The following is a 16,827-nucleotide window of genomic DNA, read 5'->3' as shown; positions in this document are numbered from 1 at the left end:
AACACTTCATCTTTGTCTCTCCTTGTGCACACGAGTTGGTCGGTGTTCAGCTCGGTCTGGCAGCTGCAGCGTGCAGTCTTTGGCCAAATATGTGCAGACTCAAGAAGGGTCAGAGGTTTTCTCTTGGAGTTTTGCTACCTTAGCCTCGGGCGTAGCTCTCTGCTGACAAGGACTGTGTTATTGGGAGCGTGCCTATGTTCCCACAGCCCTATGTTCCCACAGCCCTATGTTCCCACAGCCCTATGTTCCCACAGCCCTATGTTCCCACAGCCCTATGTTCCCACAGCCCTATGTTCCCACAGCCCTATGTTCCCATAGCCCTATGTTCCCATTGCCCCATGCCCCATAGCCTATGTTCCCACAGCCCTATGTTTCCACAGCCCTATGTTCCCATTGCCACAGCCCTATGTTCCCATAGCCCTATGTTCCCACAGCCCTATGTTCCCATAGCCCCATGTTCCCACAGCCCTATGTTTCACAGCCCCATGTTCCCATAGCCCTATGTTCCCTACAGCCCTATGTTCCCACACTATGGTCCCACAGCCCTATGTTCCCACAGCCCTATGTTCCACACCCCTATGTTCCCACAGCCCTATGGTCCCACAGCCCTATGTTCCCATAGCCCTTGCTCCCACAGCCCTATGTTCCCATAGCCCTATGTTCCCGAGCCCTATGGTCCCACAGCCCTATGTAGCCCCTATGTCCATAGCCCTATGTTCCCACAGCCCTATGTTCCCACAGCCCATGGTCCCACAGCCTATGGTCCCACAGCCCAATGGTCCTACAGCCCTATGGTCCCATAAGCCCTATGGTCCCACAGCCCCATGTTCCCACAGCCCAATGGTCCCACAGCCCTATGGTCCCACAGCCCAATGGTCCCACAGCCCTATGGTCCCACAGCCCAATGGTCCTAAAGCCCTATGGTCCCATAGCCCTATGGTCCCATAGCCCTATGGTCCCATAGCCCTATGTTCCCACAGCCCATGCCCGCCCTATGGTCCCATACAGCCCTATGTTCCTCACAGCCCAATGGTCCCACAGCCCTATGGTCCCACAGCCCCATGGTCTCCACAGCCCTATGCCCACACCTGAGACGCCGGTCCCATAGCCTGAAAGGACCCACCACAGCTATAGCCCACAGTCTAGCAAATAAGAGAACCATTGGTTTAACACAAAGCCTCAGCCTCTCTTGTTTATACCACATTAGCCACAGCTCTGTGGCCCCATTACATATGTGTTCAATTATAGCCCTATGTTCCCACATTTCTAAGATTTTTTTTCTCCAATTAGGCCCTATGTTCCAACATTCCTTTTTCAGGAATGTGAGAACATAGGGCCTAATGTTAAGAAAAATCTTAGAAATGTGGGAAACATTGGGTGTGGGGAACATAGTGTGGGAACAAAGAGTGTGGGACCATAGGGTGTGGGACCATTGGGCTGTGGGAAACATAGGGTGTGGGAACAAAGAGTGTGGGAACATAGTGTGGGAACATAGGGGTGGGAACATAGGTGTGGGACATAGGTGTGGGGAACATAGGGCTGTGGGACCATAGGGCTGTGGGAACAAAGAGCTGTGGGACCATAGGGCTGTGGGAACATAGGGCTTCCTAATTTTTCGCTTTCCCTACAACAAAAAGATGCCTTTCTTCATCGATAACAAGGAAGTGTCACTACTCCCTAATTGGTCACTAACAGCGCTGGAATGTAACTTAAGTACATGTACTCCAGTACTGTACTTCAGTACCAAATGTCGAGCTACTTGTACTCTACTTGAGTCTTTCTTTCGTACACTTTCTACTTCTAATTCGGCTACATTCATCTGTTACAGCTTTAGTTACTAGTTACTTTAGTTACTCCGCTACATTCATCTGTTACAGCTTTAGTTACTAGTTACTTTAGTTACTCCGCTACATTCATCTGTTCCAGCTTTAGTTACTAGTTACTTTAGTTACCTACGATTCATCTGATACAGCTTTAGTTACTAGTTACTTTAGCTATCTCGCTAAATTCATCTGTTCCAGCTTTAGTTACTACTTTAGTTACTCCGCTCACATTCATCTGATACAGCTTTAGTTACTAGTTACTTTAGTTATCCTGCCATTCATCTGTTCCAGCTTTAGTTACTAGTTACTTTAGTTACTCCGCTACATTCATCTGTTCCAGCTTTAGTTACTAGTTACTTTAGTTACTCCACTACATTCATCTGATACAGCTTTAGTTACTTTAGTTACTCTCGCTACATTCATCTGTTACAGCTTTAGTTACTAGTTACTTTGGTTACTCGCTACATTCATCTGTTCCAGCTTTAGTTACTAGTTACTTTAGACACTGCCTACATTCATCTGTTCCAGCTTTAGTTACTAGTTACTTTAGTTACTCGCTACATTCATCTGTTCCAGCTTTAGTTACTAGTTACTTTAGTTAATCTCGCTACATTCATCTGGTACAGCTTTAGTTAACTAGTTACTTTATTTAATTCTACATTCATCTGATACGCTTTAGTTACTAGTTACTTTAGTTACTCCACTACATTCATCTGTTCCAGCTTTAGTTACTAGTTACTTTAGTTACTCCGCTACATTCATCTGATACAGCTTTAGTTACTAGTTACTTTAGTTACTCTGCCACATTCATCTGATACAGCTTTAGTTACTAGTTACTTAGTTATCTCCGCTACATTCATCTGTTCCAGCTTTAGTTACTAGTTACTTTAGTTACTCAGCTCACATTCATCTGATACAGCTTTAGTTACTAGTTACTTTAGTTAATCTCCGCTACATTCATCTGTTCCAGCTTTAGTTACTAGTTACTTTAGTTACTCCGCTACATTCATCTGTTCCAGCTTTAGTTACTAGTTACTTTAGTTACTCCTACATTCATCTGTTCCAGCTTTAGTTACTAGTTACTTTAGTTACTCCACTACATTCATCTGATACAGCTTTAGTTACCAGTTACTTTAGTTACTCCGCTACATTCAACTGTTCCAGCTTTAGTTACTAGTTACTTTAGTTAACTCTACATTCATCTGTTCCAGCTTTAGTTACTAGTTACTTTAGTTACTCCGCTACATTCATCTGTTCCAGCTTTAGTTACTAGTTACTTTAGTTACTCGCTACATTCATCTGTTCCAGCTTTAGTTACTAGTTACTTTAGTTACTCCACATTCATCTGTTCCAGCTTTAGTTACTAGTTACTTTAGTTACCTCACATTCATCTGGTACAGCTTTAGTTACTAGTTACTTTATTTAATTCACCGCTACATTCATCTGATACAGCTTTAGTTACTAGTTACTTTAGTTACTTCGCTACATTCATCTGTTCCAGCTTTAGTTACTAGTTACTTTAGTTACTTCACCACATTCATCTGATACAGCTTTAGTTACTAGTTACTTTAGTTACTCCGCTACATTCATCTGTTCCAGCTTTAGTTACTAGTTACTTTAGTTACTCTACATTCATCTGTTCCAGCTTTAGTTACTAGTTACTTTAGTTACTCCACTACATTCATCTGTTCCAGCTTTAGTTACTAGTTACTTTAGTTACTCCACTACATTCATCTGATACAGCTTTAGTTACTAGTTACTTTAGTTACTCTCACATTCATCTGTTCCAGCTTTAGTTACTAGTTACTTTAGTTACTCCGCTACATTCATCTGTTACAGCTTTAGTTACTAGTTACTTTAGTTACTCCGCTACATTCATCTGTTCCAGCTTTAGTTACTAGTTACTTTAGTTACTCCGCTACATTCATCTGATACAGCTTTAGTTAGAAAATTAAACCATGTAAACCTATTCTGGTACAACCTCAAAATACAATTATAAACCTGAAAATGAGCAGAATCTGGGCGCTTTAACTACATTTTCCTGATGGTACTTACAGACTTTTACTAAGTAACATTTTCAATGCAGGACTTTTTACAGTGTGGTATTAGTACTTTTACTTAAGTAAAGAATCAAGACTTCCACCCCTGGTCACTAACTTGTTGATTTCTCACTAACTTAGTCACTTTCTTGCTCATTACTCTCAGAATTCGTTTCCTTTTAGCCCCTTGCCTCCTAAACAGAAAGCTTCCGTGCCTCCATGTTGCTTCCTAACTAGAAATACTTTCTTTCTTGCTCTGTAACAAGTAAGATTTCTTGATCCCTAACTTGTAAGTGTACTTGCTCGTTGCCGCCAAACAGGGAAGTCTTTGGCCGTGGATGTGCAGACTCAGGGAGGGTCTTTTTTTGCTGCTGTAGCCCCGGGCGTTCGCTCTCCGCTAACGAGCGCTGTGTATTCATGAAAACTGACTTCACAACTCATCAAGGTTGATGCTGACGGTGGAGGGAAAGTTAATTGTGCCTGTAACGGAGCCTCGGCAGGCCCAGCGCTGCCAAACACCCCCTACTCCTCCACCTCCTCCTCTCTGCTGCAGACCCTGATATCGGCCTTGTTCTGGTCTTTCCACGATGGAAAACAGACTTCCTGTTCAGGACTGCAGGCCTGATAAAGACCACAGCTGACCTTCAGACTTTAAAAAGCACTTATCACACTCTGAAGGGAACGTTTTCTTTTTCTCTCAGCATCAACAAACTGAGAAGTCTGACTTCCTACAAGTCTGCTAAAGGCTTTTTATTTGTCCTGTTAACGCTCTGAGCTTCTCTTGGTTTAGTAACATGTAAACCCTAGTTTTACATTTCAAGATTCAAGATACTTTATTTTCATTGTTGTCACATTCACATTATTATTAATGCATTATCAGTGCAGCAGCAGTGAGTAAATAAGAAGATGAAAACCCAATGTCAAGACTTGATTAGAGCTGCAAAGATGTATCGATTAGTCATCAACTATTTTGATAATCTATTAATCAGTTTAAGTGATTTTTTTTAATGTAAAAACAGGTAAACTTGTGTGATTTCAGCATGTTAAATGTGAATATTTACTAGTTTCTTCTCTCCCCTGGAACAGGAAACTGAATATCTTTGAGTTGTGGACTAAACAAGACATTTGAAGACGTCATCTTGGGGCTTTTTGGGAAACACTGATCCACATTTCAGAGACCCAACAGCTCATCCATTCATCCAGAACACAATAATCCAGTGGTGTAGTCTACGTGATAGGCAGGTATACACAGTATACCCACTAAGAAAGCTCCAGGATTTCCATATACCCACTTAAATATGCCCAATGACACACTACAACATACTTTCTATTATATTCTTGACATATTTTGAATTGTCATCTGTGTTTTTTTGTCTTCACATAGGCTAAATAAAGGTATTTCCACCGTAAATTGGTGCATAAAAGTGTGTCAGAATACAGGAAATGAAGTCTTTGACACTCAAAATGTCCCTGGTGGAGGGTACCCAGACCCCCCACTATGACATCTCACGTGCGGCTTTGACTAACAACCGAACATTTAGCCCACTCTGTGGAAAATACCAAAATATATTGTGAAAAAAACAGAGATATGGTTTTTGGTCGCCCAGCTCTAACGCAGGTAATGTTTAACCCTTGTGTTGTCATCCATCAACACTTTTTCTAGCGTCTTTGTCTCTTTTTTCGACTTTTTTGGCGCTTTTTTTTATTTATCTTTTACATATAACGCTTATTTTCATTACCATGTATGAACACCATCACCAACTTACATAGTTTTACACTTATTTTTGGAATTCATGGTCAATAAACCTCCTTTTTAGGAAATTGTACCTAATTCTTGAGTTAAAAAAGCAGGAATTACGAATTATTTAGACTAATATTAAAGGAAGGATAATCAAAGAAGGGTATATGTCAGCGTTCAGACGGGTTCAGTTTCAAAACATTTCATTTTCTTTTTTTAAATGTTAACAAAATTGAACAAAGCACCCAAAATTGTGAATGAAAGTAGAGTAGGTCTTTTGTTGTACTTGCGAAGGAATCATCATCCGTGTTATTTTTTATCAAAACAAGGTAGTTAAAAAGAAACCCATATTTCTGATAAAGACATTTAGGCCATTTACACTACTGGTCAAAAGTTTGGGGTCACTTAGAAATGTCCATTCCGCTCCATTACAGACAGAATACCAGCCGAGATCAGTTGCATTGTTTTTTTTAACCAGGGCAGCAGTTTTCAGATTACATTATGTGCTTACATAATTGCAAAAGGGTTCTCAGTTAGCCTTTTACAATGATATCATATTAGTAAACAGGATGGGCATTTGGGACATTGGATGAATGGTTGCTGATAATGGGCAATATTGCTTTCAACAACAGTCGAGAACCCTTTTGCAATTACGTAAGCACATAATGTAATCTGAAAACTGCTGCCCTGGTTAAAAAAACAATGCAACTGATCTCAGCTGGTATTCTGTCTGGAATGGACATTTCTAAGTGACCCCAAACCTTTGACCGGTAGTGTAAAGACATTTCGGAGTGGCACTAGCTCGGTGTGTAGGGAGTTAGGTTGGGAACCGGAGGGTCGCTAGTTCAAGTCCCCATATGGACCAGAGTACAGAGTGTGGACTGGTAGCTGGATAGATGCCAGTTCACCTCATGGGCACTGCCAATGTGCTCTTGAGCAAGGCACCAAACTCTCCTCAACCACTCAGGGAGCCTCCGACATCTCTCCATTAGTGCATGTATAGGACATTAGCGTGTGTGTATTTCAGACCTGTGTCTAATAACAACAGAATGTAAATTGTAATTTCCCCATAGGGGACCAATAAAGTGTACAAATTATTATTATTTAAATTTAGAAAATGGGTCAAATTATGACCCTGAAGACAACACACGGGTTAAATCCCCCTCTCCTCTCCTAGAGACATAAATCCGATCCCCATGGGGGCTTCAGACTGAGATCCTGTACCTCAGGTTTTGGCTTCAGTTAGCTTTAATTTTCCCGTAAAAATCTGTTTAATGTCGGACAGTTTCACCACAAAGACTTCAGATGCCATCAGTTCGTAGAAGGTCTTCATGGATGCACATGAAAGCATACTAATTAATCAACAACATTGAAAGTTTAAAGAACGCAGTCCATCTTTAAAACTATCTGTGGTCTTGGGGATCCATATAGGGATTCCAGACTGTCACCATAAACCTCCATCTAAAGCCTCCTGGATCATTTCTTCCAAACAAACTTTTTCGCGTAATTCTCTTTCAGTCCGGGGCTGATGTTTTTACCTGCTGCAGAGCTCTCAGTCTTACTGAAGGATTGCTGCATTGGCTCTGAGCCGCGCTGATTGATTCCCATCAGCTGGACTCCAAACGTCAGTCAGAGCTTCGGCTTCGGCGCCAACAGTTTCATCATTAACTGTACTCTTTGGGGCTTGTTTGTTGAAATATTTCTGCTGGATGTTGGAAAGGTATCGAAGTATGTTGAGGTTTTGGACGGAGAACGTTTTATTCCGTCCAGTTTACAGGTTCTTTGCTGCTCTATTGGACTCTTTCCATTAATCTGACAGCTGAAAACTTACTGGTTACTGTCAGTTCTTCTACCGTCATTATATTTTATTCTACTTTCTTCTGAAAAACAGTGTTTCAGATGAAGAACATTTTCATATTCTTACCCTAGTTTTATCGTGTGAATGAAAATAAATTCAAGATATGGAGTTTGTGATTGTGAGGATGTGAAATGTGCATATTGTAGGATAGTTTTCACATAACATTACAGAGGCCAAGAACGTATACCTAACATTTGTTCGTATGTAACTTAACTGCAAAAACCTTTTAGCCTGATAGACTTCACTGTACTATGACTTTTTACGACATAGTATACTATGACTTTTAATGACTTTTTACGACATACTATACTATGACTTTTTACGACATACTATACTATGACTTTTTTTACTTTTTTAAATGTAGTATACTATGACTTTTAATGACTTTTCACAACATACTATACTATGACTTTTAATGACTTTTTACGACTTGCTATACTATGACTTTTTATGACTTTTTTCGACATACTATACTATGACTTTTTTTGTGACAAACATTTTGAACATTACATTACGAACATAGTGCCATTGCGTTGCCATTAAAGAATTAAATAGAAAGAGGAGAAATAGAGGACAGGAGATGAACTGACCTACAAAGATAAAGTAAGCAACAAAAAGAGAAAAAAAAAGGGGGTGCCGACATTTTCCAGACCCACCAGTGGGAACTTGTTGCATTAGATGACAGAGAGTCTTGCAGTCACACAACATAATTCACAGTAACACCTTATATGCGAGCAAGCAATGTCATGTCAGAAAGAGAACTGATAAGAGCGACCTAGGCCTGCACAGTAGATGCTCGCGCTTTATGTATGACAGCCAATGACCTTTCTAAAAGAGCAATGTCTCTAAAATGATTTAGCCATTCTTTTGCCGAAGGGAAAACCGAGAGCTTATTATGGTCTTCTTAGCGGCAGTCAATCCTGCAAATATAAATGTCCTCTGTGCCAATCTGGTATTGACACTAAGAATGGAATCATCATTGAATAGAAGTAGGGACCATGCACCTTGGACCAGAGGCCAGACACAGAGGGACATTCCTAAAAAACATGAAGGTACACTACCGGTCAAAAGTTTGGGGTCACTTAGAAATGTCCATTCCGCTCCATTCTTGACAGAATACCAGCTGAGATCAGTTGCATTGTTTTTTTAACCAGGGCAGCAGTTTTCCGATTACATTATGTGCTTACATGATTGCAAAAGGGTTCTCCAATGTTTTCTCAGTTAGCCTTTTTAAAATGATATCAGATTAGTAAACAGGATGGGCTATTGGGACATTGGATGAATGGTTGCTGATAATGGGCAATGTAGATATTGCTTTCTAACATTGGAGAACTCTTTTGCAATTATGTAAGCACATAATGTAATCTGAAAACTGCTGCCCTGGTTAAAAAAACAATACAGTCATAGTATACTATGAACTTTTATGACTTTTTTTGACATAATAGCCTATGACTTTTAATGACTTTTTGACATAATATACTATGACTTTTTCATGACTTTTTCGACATATTATACTATGACTTTTTATGACATACATTTTATTGACATACTATACTATGACTACTTTATGACTTTTTCGACATAATTACTATGAGTTTCTTCACCTTTTTTCAACATACTATATACTCAGGTTGGCTCTGTTGGCCAAAGTGAACGATAACTAACAGAACGAACAGGAGAAGAGAGAGATTCAGGAACAGCTCACCAAGATGAGGTGGTGACTCCTCTGATACTAGATGATCTGAGGTCAGAGGATCAAACCCTGGTTCTGTCTACAGAGGTTTTAATTTTCTGTCTTTAGTAATGTGAATTATAAATATAAGTTTGAATCAGTGCATTTCAAGCTTCATAAATATCTCAGGACGAACAGGTGCAGAATGTCTAATGAAGGCTAGTGTTTAATGGTTCAATCCTTCATGGAGCAGTGAATAATGTGACTTTAATGACTTTTTTTGACATGCTATACTATGACTTATTATGACTTTTTCGACATAATATACTATGACTTATTATGACTTTTTCGACATAATATACTATGACTTATTATGACTTTTTTAGACACATTGTACTGTGACTTTTTATGACTTTTTTGAAATACTATACTATGACTTTTAATTACTTTTTTCGACATGCTATACTATGACTTTTTATATCTTATTTTGACATATTGTACTGTGACTTTTTATGACTTTTTTGACATGCTATACTATGACTTTTTATAACTTTTTTCGACTTAATATAATATGACTTTTTTTTACTTTATTCATGCTTTCTTTACACAAGCCTTAACTTTTTCTAGTACTCTCATGCTTTCATTGTTAATTGACAGTTCAACTGACGGTTTAATTACTGTCAGCTATACAACTGCCTACAGAGCTTATTGTTTCTTTCACTTGCTTTTGGCCCATTTATGTAAAAAAAAAAACACTTAACTATTGTTTTCAACATGACACATTTTCAGACATTTTTAACACATTTTGTAAACAAACATGAGACACTTGACAGCTGGAAGTTCAAGCCAAATGTAATCTTTATTAGACTGTTTCTGTACAAAAAGCACTGGATCACAGGAAAATAAAAACCAAAAAACATGCATCTATTTACAGCATGGCCAGAGACAGGAAAAGAAAAAGCTGGGGGGGGGGTGTTGCCCGCCCCCATTTGTATTCTAAAGACATTAATTAAACATTGTGCTTTGATATACTTTGATGATATATTTCATATTTCACAAAGATGCAGTACCTCTGCCCTCTTTCACATTGAAGTAAAACATCGAAAAAAGTATAATTTGCAGTTTTTAAAACCTCGGCTGACGGTGAGAAGCAAACTTTCTACAACTGTGACCAAAAGAACAAAAGGATTATTATTATTATTATTATTATTATTATTATTATAGCAAGCTGTTTGAAACGTGGAGACGGACGTTCACGTTGAACGGAAACTTTTCAGTGCGTTTTATTAGTATATTTGAAAAATAAAACTGGCTTCTCCTAAAGACACTGGACAGATGTTCAACCCCCAGCGCCAACGCGATGGCGTCTGGCAGATGTTGTGCAGAGACTGAAGGTTTCAGTCGGTCCTCCTGGATTTGCATAAAGTCAAAAGTTGAACACGTCCAAACTTCAGATTCCTGCCCTCACCTCAAAGAACTTAAGCGATTCAGATGATTTTATAATTCAGGAGTTAAAGGCATGTTAGACGACCAACACGTTCTCACTCCCATCTCGTAAAATACGGACGCTTGGTCAGGTGCCTTCGTCGTTGTTACTGACGCTAAAAGTCTCCTTTAGCGTCATATAATGCGCTTTATCTAAAGGTGCTCGGTCGGCACTATTGGCGTCCCTTTTGACGCAGTTATGTTAAGGAAAAGGTCGTGGGTGGGCTTACGTTTCCATGACACGCAAGAACAGTAGCTGCTCCCTCTTAGTGGATTAGTCGACTAATCGGTGGTTTTGGTCTTAGTCAACTTAGATCTCTTTAGTCCATTAGTCATGTCTGATGCTGTTTTCATGCTGAATGACTTATTTCCAAGAAACGTACGAGCTCATCTCTGGTAAACACAAGAATTAAAGTGGTGCTTTTAGCACGACTCTTTGTGGAGAAACTCAGATTTACAGATCTGTCGATTAAATCAACTTATTAATAAAATTATTAGTCGATACAACTGAATGAGTTTTAGTCGACTAAGAATTTCTTCAATTGAGCACAGCCCTAGAGAACAGGACAGTTGAGTTTAGGAAAAGGTCGTGGGGTGGGCTTACGCTTCCGTGACATGAGGGAACAACGGGATGGTTAAAGAAGAAAGAGACTTTAGGAAACGTGACAAGCGGGACACGATCCCCGGTCTCCTGGGTGAAAGTCCCGTGTTGTTTGACCCATCCACCGCCCCAACCAACCTCCCTATGTGGAATTTCGTCCTTACATCCTACTCTCTAAACCCTGTGTAGCTGCTGCGCTCCCCGGTACGTTCTACAAACACGCTTAAGGGCGCTTTTTTCGCCGCTTCAGCCACTGTCCAAACGTCCTTATTTCACGAGTTTGGAGTGAGAACGGGCTGATACGACAGTCCTTTAGTGTGAACTCTGAAAACTTATTATCTTATAAATGATCTGAGATCTGCATGTTTTGATTCCAAAAGTCTCAAAACAATGAAACCTCTGAGTTCTCTTGAAAAAAAAAGGATCTTGTAAAGTATGTAATTTTTTAGTTTCTTGCAGATTTCGTAACTGTGAGAGTTTTCTTGTAAACGTCAGTTTGTAATTTAGAGATTTCGATCTTGTAATTATGAGATATTCTTTTCTGTTTGTACAGGTTTTCTTGGGAATTTGGAGAATCTGGAGTCTGGAAATTAGTTTTCTCATAAATATGAAATGAAGATCTCGTAATGATGAGATTTTGTAAGAGAAATCTGAAGTTTGTTTGTTGTTGTACCAACATACTAATGTTATTATGAATAATGTGTAATTTGTGTAATTTCGTACACAAATTTTGTAATTCAAACATGTTTTTAATTGTAATATGTGATTATGAGATGCTAAGTTATAATTACGTGCTGCAGAAGTGATAATTACAAGACAACGTTTCTGTAGTAAAGTCCCGCACTGTGTTGTAGTACCTTGTTGTGTGATTTGGGGGGCGCTGTTTGACACTCCAATAAAATCAAGAACCTTTAGAGGATGTTTGGAAGGCTTAGGCCTCCGGCACACTGGCTGCGTGGCGTGAGCGTGGCGTTTCTTTACACACCAGAAAGGTGTCTGAAAAGATGCTGCTGCTGCTGCTGCTAGCCTTGTCTGGACACATGGATTATTTCCCATAAACATAAATATATTCTGATCTGATTACAGCAAAGACAACGTCGGCAGTATTGACGACAGAATAGGCTCCAGAATATTTCCTTCTGGATTGACAGGTGACATATTAGAACATCTAATTCTTTTTTTAAATTACATTTATATATATCTGCATTTATGTCAAAACCTCGAGACTTTCAAACATCAACATGTCATTTATTAATATGTATTCATGTCAAAATGACATATAAACATCTTTTAGTATTCTATTTTGCCCGGAAACGCTTCCAACAGGCTTGCGTGTCGCGTGCAAAATAGGCGTCGGTTCTATTTCTAGCACGCACGCGTTTTCGGTGCAGCTCGAGGCGAGCCTGAGACGTGCGTGTCACGCACGCAGCGTGCACGCTCTAACCTGTTACCATGGGAGCCCAAATACAAATGGACACGCCACGCTGCTGACACGCACACAGCCAGTGTGAAGGAGACCTAAACTGCTAACGTAGCTTTTTTAGTTTCAGATCAGTGAGTGCTGATGATGCAAATGTTTTTTGGGAGAACCAGAGGGACAAACATCTGGTTCAAAACAATAAAAGTTTCACAGTTTGACTCGAAACTCGCCAAACAAATCAAACTACAAACCTACGTACGCTAATCGCTGCCGAGCTGAAACTCTGTCAAACAAAGAGAAGCCTTTGTGTCGTAAGGCATTGTAACAATGCATTATGTCATAACAACGCATTATGTCATAACAACGCATTATGTCATAACAACGCATTATGTCATAACAACGCATTATGTAATAACAACGCATTATGTCATAACAACGCATTATGTCATAACAACGCATTATGTCATAACAATGCATTATGTCATAACAACGCATTATGTCATAACAACGCATTATGTAATAACAACGCATTATGTAATTAACAATGCATTATGTCATAACAAGCGCATTATAATCATAACAACGCATTATGTCATAACAACGCATTATGTCATAACAACGCATTATGTCATAACAACGCATTATGTCATAACAACGCATTATGTCATAACAACGCATTACGTAATAATCTGCTGCATTTTGTAATGCCACATGTAATAAAGTTAGTGACGCGTATCGACCAATGAAAGGCAGTCTACTGAACAAATAGAATATTTTTAAAATTATTTTTGAGTCACGCTAGAATCCATAAAATAACAATGTATTAAAACATTCATCCATTTTGGTTGGTTATTACATAATGCAACAAAACATTATTACGTAATTTATTCCATATTGGGTTCAGGTTTTTATTATAAAATGCAGCAGATTATTCCATAATGTGAGTGTTTTCAGGCCTACATAATGCAGTTAATATTATAATATTATTACATAATGCGAGTGTTATTAGGCCTACATAATGCAGTTAATATTATAATATTATTACATAATGCGAGTGTTTTCAGGCCTACATAATGCAGTCAATATTATATTATTCCATAATGCGAGTGTTATTAGGCCTACATAATGCAGTTAATATTATAATATTATTACATAATGCGAGTGTTTTCAGGCCTACAAAATGCAGTCAATATTATATTATTCCATAATGTGAGTGTTTTAGGCCTACATAATGCAGTTAATATTATAATATTATTACATAATGCGAGTGTTTTCAGGCCTACATAATGCAGTCAATATTATATTATTCCATAATGTGAGTGTTTTAGGCTACATAATGCAGTTAATATTATAATATTATTACATAATGCGAGTGTTTTAGGCCTACATAATGCAGTCAATATTATATTATTACATAATGCGAAGTGTTTTAGGCCTACATAATGCAGTTAATATTATAATATTATTACATAATGCGAGTGTTTTAGGCCTACATAATGCAGTCAATATTATATTATTCCATAATGCGAGTTTTAGGCCTACATATGCGTAATTAAATATATACATAATGCAGTGTTTTCAGGCCTACATAATGCAGTCAATATTATATTATTCCATAATGTGAGTGTTTTAGGCCTACATAATGCAGTTAATATTATAATATTATTACATAATGCGAGTGTTATTAGGCCTACATAATGCAGTTAATATTATAATATTATTACATAATGCGAGTGTTTTTAGGCCTACATAATGCAGTTAATATTATAATATTATTACATAATGCGAGTGTTTTCAGGCCTACATAATGCAGTCAATATTATATTATTCCATAATGCGAGTGTTATTAGGCCTACGTAATGAAGTAATATTTGTAACATTTGGACATTTTATTACATAATATGTTGTTACAGACATCGAACATGACTTTTAGGACTTTTGATGTTCCGACCGTTTCCACGGCAGCGTGGAAGACGAGCTCGCGTTACGGAGACGGGAACACCGTTGCATAAGTGAACGATCCAGATTGAACAGCACCATGGACAACAACGCCAACATCCACGCAAGTTTCCCTTGAGATCGGTGACCCAAAAAAACATTTTTTAGAGTGCTTTGCTTTTTGAAAATCTGCTGCTGGTGCTGCTGCTGCCTGCTTTTTGGAAAATGGTACAATCCTTTTCTCACCATAAAAACACAAAGACTAGGATCGGGTCTAATATCATTAAGATGGATAAAATATTGTAACTTTTAAAACACCCAAACCAAGAGATACGCTCGGTCCAAAAGCAAGAGTTTGAGGAATATTATGATGTTATAAGCTTCTGAAATATAAAACTTTCACATGACAAGAGGGCTGTGTCTCATTCCGCATGCTTCCGTCAGTACACTGCTAACGTGCACTGACCACTTCCTGCCGTAGTGACCACTTTGGATGGTTAGTAATGTCCCAAAAAGGAACATTTATGTTAAAACACTCACCGGAAATGTGAATGTGAATGTGATTTTCCAGCCCGCCAAAAATACAGGCTTTCCTGTATGCAAATGGCGAGCGGTCGGCTCGGTTCGCGCACTCTGAAAATCGTACGAAAATCTATTAAACTGACCTTTTGTCGATCTGAAATGAAGAGAGATTCAGCAGCTGCACGGCTTATTTCTCGCTTAAAATGTTCTCAGAAACACGTTTCGGTGAACTATTTTAGTAAAATACGAGATCGTATTTCCGAACTAGCCGCCGTTATGGTCCGTTTTGAAATTCGGGAGCAGCCAGACCCACGTGACGCGTTCGTCCAATCAGCTGCCGGTCAAGGGTCCTGGTCCCTCCCCCTTTTCCGCTTTGTAGTCCAGATGGCGCCCGTTTAGTGCGAGTAGGGTCCATCGTTCCACACTGAACTTTTTGACCGTTTTTAGGAGGTCATCCTGGTACTTTCAGTGCGCTGACTTTTTGCGTTATCTACACGATATACGGTGCGGCGCCCCATCCATCGCAGATTTAGTACCGCCTCATGCGTGAGGTGAGAATGTCTGGTCGTCATAGCGACGCCACAGGAAACTGTCGTGACCTAACGCGACACACACACACACAGAACGTGGAAGGTGTGTTGATTTTGACGAAAATCTTTTAAACTGACCTTTGTTGATCTGAAATGAAGACAGATTCAGCAACTGCACACACACACACACACACAGACACACACACACACACACAGACACACACACACACACACACACACACACAGACAACAAACACAAAAAAACCCAGACACACCAACAAACACACACACACACACACACACACACACACACACACACAGAGACACACACACACGGCCTATTTCTCTCTTAAAATGTTTCCTGAAACATGTCTCGGTGAACTATTTTAGTCCAATATGAGATCGGATTCTGAACGAGACGCCATGACAGTCTGGGTTTGAATTTCCGGAGAAACCAGACCCCACGTGACGCTGTTCGTCCAATCAGCTGCCGGTTTTACATTTTTTTAGATTAGCAGCTGATAATTAACTGCTGCTATGGAGACGTATTACATCTCGTCTCTTCGGTGTGTTCTGAGGAACCTTTTGGACCGACTCGGGGTGACTGACAATAAAGGACCTGTTAGCAGGTACCAGGGACTATTTAATGTAATGGAAAAACCAAAAAAAGGCGAGTAGAGTCGAGGCGAGCAGGTACCGCGTGATGGAAAAACGCGTGTTTGAAGTGTGCAAGGCCTGGAATTTGCATTTTTTCAAATTCCATAACTTTTCCAGTTTTTTTTCAAAATGTATGAACCCTGGATATTGTCATAGATTTGGGATATCGTAATATGACATAAGTGGTGTCTTTTCCTGGTTTTAAAAGGCTGCATTACAGTAAAGTGATGTCATAACTTTACTTAAAAAATATTTAGCTAAAAGTTTATTGTTATTCTTATACTGTATTTTTTCTATCTTTTTTTTCTATTTAAAGAGTGTTTTTGTAAGATGCTAAAATCTGCTGCTGGAAATCTAATTTCCTTGCGGGAGTCATCCCAAAGGGATCAATAAAGATAAGTCTAAGTCTAAAGCCCTATTCGCACGGGATAAGTATTACCTGGTGACCTCCAGTCATTTGTAATAATCGTGGAGGTTGTCTGTGATCTTAATCCCGTGTGAATCGGTCATGTCTGTAATTTGTAAAGTAATAATTCCCCCGCAA

This window comes from Perca fluviatilis, chromosome 9 (genome assembly GCF_010015445.1).
Source record: "Perca fluviatilis chromosome 9, GENO_Pfluv_1.0, whole genome shotgun sequence".
Classification (NCBI taxonomy): Eukaryota; Metazoa; Chordata; class Actinopteri; order Perciformes; family Percidae; genus Perca; species Perca fluviatilis.
The sequence above is the reverse complement of the archived record's forward strand: the minus strand, read 5'-3'. Positions refer to the sequence as shown.